The sequence below is a fragment of the Eucyclogobius newberryi genome, unplaced genomic scaffold (genome assembly GCF_026437365.1).
Source record: "Eucyclogobius newberryi isolate DKJ021-1_F unplaced genomic scaffold, fEucNew1.0.hap1 SCAF_14, whole genome shotgun sequence".
Classification (NCBI taxonomy): domain Eukaryota; kingdom Metazoa; phylum Chordata; class Actinopteri; order Gobiiformes; family Gobiidae; genus Eucyclogobius; species Eucyclogobius newberryi.
In genome coordinates, this window is record NW_027315768.1 from 3,233,539 (window position 1) to 3,239,538 (window position 6,000).

General features: G+C 44.7%; 1 protein-coding gene across 2 annotated transcripts in view; it reads right to left on the minus strand.

The window, feature by feature from the left end:
* The window catches only part of itprid2 (ITPR interacting domain containing 2), a 61,505-nt gene that overhangs the window by 33,224 nt on the left and 22,281 nt on the right, over positions 1–6,000 (minus strand). The gene's annotated exons all lie outside the window — the stretch shown is intronic.

Below are 6,000 nucleotides of genomic sequence, written 5' to 3' on the forward strand. Positions count from 1 at the left end.
CTTTTAGGAGTCAGCTCAAAACCTTTTTATTTAGTCTAGCCTTTTAATTGCATTTGCTTTAGAGACTGATTTGACTGTATATTGTTGCATGTGTATTTTTTGTGTTTTAAACCAGGTAATACTCATTCATATTTAATTTGCAATACTGTACAGGTTGTAAAGTGTTTTTTCCTATTTTTTGAGTTGCCTCTGAATGTCACGTGGTTCCTGTGTGAGGAGGGAAGAGAAAAAAGAGGAGAGATGCGGCGAGGTTGCCCGGAAAGCACAAGGTTTAGAAAACGCTCTAGTTTTGTGACTTTTGTAATGTTCTGCACCGTGTTTTGTCCATAAGAGAATCCACCGTTAAGACAAGTGTGTGATGTGTGATTAAGGACACTGTAGTTTCAACACGAAGCAAGCGGACAGTGTTTTCATCACTCGTGACTAGGTAATTGAGCTCGTAGAAAACGACCTCATTAAAGTACTGTTTGCAGCACGTTTCGCCGACCACGCGGGACCACGAGCGGACAGTGAATCGTTGCCGTACTGGACAACGAGAGACGGATCCAGACAGCACTCTGAGTGCCCGTGACGCTCAGAGTACCTCTGGCCATGTTGGAAACAGGAGCGAGACACATTGGAACAGGAGCAGGCCACGCACCTGCAGCGCCATTGGAGCCACGCTGTGCCCGGTGCGCCGAGCTGCATTGACGGAGAACGAGACGAGGACTACGCTGGAACGGACCGGTCGATTCTGGTGGAATTAACACGTTTACACGAAGTACTCTGCTTTTATTTTATTTTGCTCACGAAGTGAAGTGGCCATGAGTTTTTTGGTCACACCGCACACAAACATCGATACAGGCCTGCAACGTAGGGTGTATTTAGATGCCAGCAGTAGGACTTTATCATTTGTAGTACAAATCAACCTCTGTTGTGTGTTGGGTGCAGTTGAGTTTGCTGTGCATTTCTGTGTGTGCTGGGGAAAGTAGTTTACTCTTTATACAATTTACCTTTCTATTTTTTCTTTATTAAAAGGGGGATTATTTGTTATACTTCGTCTCGTGTTAACTCATTATTCCAGTCCCTACTGTATTAAGATACAATCCTTTGACCCAAACATTTATTAGAGTAACATTTTTTAGTACGCGAGTACACTGTAAAAGAACCCATAGCCCACTCAAGTAATTCCAGAGTAAACAAGGGCTACATAAAATGGATGCACCGCTGGGATATTTTGGGTCTATTTAGGTACATTAAAGGGCGTTACACTAGATAAAGTTTCAGATTTAACCTTTCCCGGTTCTACTGGTTCACCAAACAATGGCAGACCGCACTGAACTTATTGCAGAGCTGAAGAGGTGGTGTCAGGGTGAAGATTTGGATGAAAACAAGGCTTTGATGGTTATGGTCCCAAAAGAAGCAGATGTTGGCAAAATAGAAGAAATTGTTGGAACGGTGAAACGTTTTGGGCGTGTCCGTGTCAGGGGCAGCATGTTCCACACTTTGTCAAGCTGCCAAATGGTTTTATGTGAACGCAGAGAGGAATTTTCACTTGAAGATGTGCCTGAAGAAGTGGAGAGAGTTGGCAAATAATCACTGTTAGTGAACCTGAATCTGATGATGATTTTAGGGTCAAGTTGCAAACTCTGTTAGCTGCTGAAGGAAAGACCATGGAAGATGTCAAAGGTATATTGCCCAACTCCGCTCCAGAGCCGCCCCTTTCCGATTCATCAGCCAACCCCACCGAGTCTATCCTGCTGGCAGTTGGTGATCTGTTGGAAAAGTCCCGTAAACCACAAGCTGAAGGTGGTTATCGGCGTTTGAGGTTGTTCTCAGGGAACCTGCCAGTTCCCCCTAATGGAGGAGCCATTTGATTACTGGTTTGAACAGGCCTGGCTCATGGTGGAAGAAAGTGAATGTACGGACAGAGAGAAAAGACACAGGCTTATGGAAAGCTTAAAGGGGCCTGCACTGGAAATCGCAAAGTCGGTCAGAGATTTGGATGCAGAGGCAAGCCCCACGGAGTATTTGGATGCACTGAAAAACGCGTTGGGAGTGCCGAGTCTGGAGATGACCTCTATTTTGCCTTTCGCCTCAACAACCCAGTGAGCAATTGTCAGATTTCCTAAGACGTTTGGAAAGAGCACTTACAAAGGTTGTTCAAAGAGGAGGGTTCCCTGCTAGTGGGAAAGACAAAGCACGGCTGGAACAGCTTCTAAGAGGGGCCACTGCTTCGGATCTTATGCTAATCCAGTTGCGGCTGAGGGAAAGAAAGTCCTCACCTCCAACGTTCCTCCAGCGCTTAAGTGAAATTCGCACTGAGGAAGAGTATGAGGCATACAGGAGAAAACTGAAAAATTATGTCCAACCAGCGCAAATAAAACATGTGGGAGCCGAAAGCCATGCAGAAATACAAAGTCTTAAAGCTGAAGTCAAAGAGCTGAAGACAAAGTTAGCATCCTGTGTGAGCAAGTCACGTGAAGCACACGAAAAAAAGTACCATGCGCCACCTGTGCCCACAATGCAGTCACGTGAGCACAGTGACTCACACAAACTGACCACAATGCAGTCACGTGAGCACAGTGACTCACACGAACTTGCTGCTTTAAAGAAACAAGTCAAGAGGCTACAGCAAAAAGTGGCACAAAAAGATATTGTTACAGAACCTTCTGCAAAGCCAGCTACGGTTAAAGCACTGGAAGCTACCTAAAAAACCGGGCACGACCACCAGAAGCAGGCAAACCCATGACGAGCAGTTTTGGTATCGTTGTGGGGAAAAAGGACATTTTGTGGCAAAGTGTCGCAATCCAGAAAACCAGGGCAAAGTAATCAGAAAACTCATCCAAACAGTCAAGGCAATGAAAGAAAGTCCAAGCACAGCAACGAGCCCAAATGCAGACACCAACTGCAATGTCAAACAAGGTCAATATTTGGGTCCTGGTACAAAGCCCACCTGTCTTCAGTCCCTGTGCAACCAGTGACTGGCCTTGACCTTTGGGTTTTAAGTGAGCCCAATGTCCTTGACCTTTGGGGTTTAAGTGAGTCCAATGTCAGCTACCTCTATCGTGGTTATGTTGTGGTCGATTTTGAGTATCCAGCTGAAGTTACTGGCACCACTCACACAGTGACAGTTCTGGTCCTGAGCTGCCCAAGTCCAAAATCAAATCAATTTATTTTTGTAAGGCCCAAATTCACAACAACAGCTGCCTCTGAGGGCCACAGTGAGAAATGAATCAACAATGTCTGTGGTGGCGATGGAGTCAGACAATGTCTGTGGTGGCGATGGACGATGTCCCAGAGTCTTCTGTCCTTAGACCCTCCTTCTCGGCCAGGAAAAACTACAAAAAACCTCCTTGGGAAAAGTAGAAACCTGGAGGAGTTCCAGAGTGAAGGAGAGATCTGACTCTAACAGATGGACAGACGGACGCGAGAAGAACACATCCCTGTCATTGTTGGCACTAACACCAGCCATGTCCGCCACTTGGTTCATCAATGCCGAAAAAAGGGTGTTGACATAGCCCAAGTATTAGGGATCCAAGCTCAAAGTGATCAGCAATGGGTACTCACTGATGCCGTTTCCCTGACTTCTAGTGAAGATGAGGTAGCCTGTCTAATATGGCAAGGCCCAAACTCTTTGTCCCTACCGCCAGGAGAAGACATGCAAATAACCTGCAAAGTCAACTTCAAACAGAGTTGGCCAAGAAATCTTGATGGTTGATACATCTCCCCTAGCTCCAATGCCGGGAGATGTCATACTACAGCCAATGGTTGTGCCTGCCAACGCTGTCCAAATCAACAGCTTCCGTATCCTAGTACAAAACCAGTCTCCTGAGTTATTCCTGAGTTTGACAGCAGTCAGATCAGCTTTGGAGACTCGCCTGTTCCCCAAGAGTGGAAAGACCGGCTCAGACAAAAACTGGCTGATCGCTCTCACGCCTTCTCTGTCAGTGAGTGGGATGTTGGCCTTGCAGAAGATGCTGAACACACCATCCGCCTGTCTGACTCAAGACCCTTTCGCCAAAGGTCACGTCGCTTGGCCCATGCAGATATTGAGGATGTCAGAAAACATCTGCAGGAGTTGCGGTGTGCTGGCATTATTAAAGAGTCCCGTAGCCCCTATGCCTCACCAATTGTGATAGTTCGAAAGACAAATGGAACAATACGGATGTGCAGACTACACCCTTCTCAATAGCCGAACAGTCCCAGACCAGTACAGGAAGCAAATAGTTCACTGTACTGGATTTAGTAGTGGGTACTACCAGATTCCCATGGCAGAGGAAGACAAGGAAAAAACTGCGTTCATCTGTCCACTCGGCTTTTTCCAATTTGAGAGAATGCCGCAGGGAATAACCGGAGCTCCGGCGACTTTCCAAAGGTTAATGGAAAAGACAGTTGGAGATTTAAACCTTCTCCAGGTCCTGGTCTATTTGGATGATCTGATAGTCTTTGGAAAGTCGTTGGAGGAACATGAAGAGCGGCTGCTCAAAGTCTTGGATCGCCTTGGAGAAGCAGGACTAAAGATTTCCCTGCACAAATATCTGAAAGAGTGACATTACATTATGTACTTTACTGAATGTTTACAACAGAGTAGAGCATTTAAAATAAGAAAATATGCAGTTATTTTGCACTACAAAATAACTAAAAAGTTGTAAAATTTAAACAAACTTACACAACTAAAACCATATTATTACGAGAATAAGCCATTACATTATAAGAATAAACTTTTATAGATTTAGGGGCTGTCGTCAATGATCCCAGTCAAAGCAAACGTAGAAGAGCAATTCACTTATGTCAACATGGCCAAGAAGCAAATGCTGCTTGAATGAGTAAAACATTTACATACAATACTACAATATATGCCAAACTATTTAATGCTGTCCTTTTAAATGTCACAAACTATTGAATCTTTCCTCCCATGGACTGACCCCATGTCCTGCTCTGACCTGCACCCAAAATCCAGCGTTCCTGGGCAGAACATTGATCATCCTCACAGTAACAGCCGCAGACAGGTGGAGGAGTCTCCAATAATCCACTCCCTCGGCTTTGGGCTCTCTACCTTCCTAAACTTTGCACAACATCACCATTTGTGAGCTATTTCCGGATAGGTTTAGCAGCAAAAACTTGTTTACAGGTTTGTGGAGCGGTGAGTAACCGGCCAGTGGCAGTTTCTGTTTAATGCACTCTGAAACATCCATGTGATGCGGGGTGGACGCATTGCTCCATTGTTCTGTGGGCCACTGAGGACAACTTTGCCGTGATCGGTAAGGCAAAAGGAATTTGAGATCTACTTCAGTATTCTGAAAAGCAAGGCAAGAACTCAATTTGTTAATGTGACTTTTGGCCAAGCTTACAGTTGAAATCTGGGATCTTGTTGTCATGACGAACTCGTGTATCAGGTGTGTGTGGATCTTGCACTGGGTTGGAGCAGCGCTGATGCCATGTGCACATTATGACTGTAGTTTTATTCTAATGCAGGCTTTGATGTAAACTTATAACTCATACAGCGTCCTGGATGTGGTGGCAAAAGGGAATTCCTCTTCTGCCTTTGACTGACATTTAAACGTAGACTTAAAATCTCATAAAATTACAACTTTAATGTTGAAATAGCCCATGTACCCTGACATAAATGTTAAGTGTTATTGTAATGTGTTTTTACTGTTGTGTGCACCTCCTGCAGAGAGAAAGTACTGATACAGACCATCTTTCCTTTTGTAAGACTAATTCATTTTTACATGGTCCCTGGCACATAAGGTAGTTTAGTTTTAGTTAAAACTTTAACAATATGCAATTCTGACACTCAAACTATCTCTTGGGTCGTGTGAACACATTGGTCTTGAGACCTTGGACTTCAGGAGAGCTCATGACGTCATTGATCTGGTTCATGTTCACGTTTGAGTTCTGTCAATCAAACTGAACTGACTGGGGGCACAGTACCACCACTCACCAGGAGGGGGTAGTGCACACTCTATGTTGCAGACAGTGTTGGATAGAAATGAGGAGCAGATTTAAATAAATATT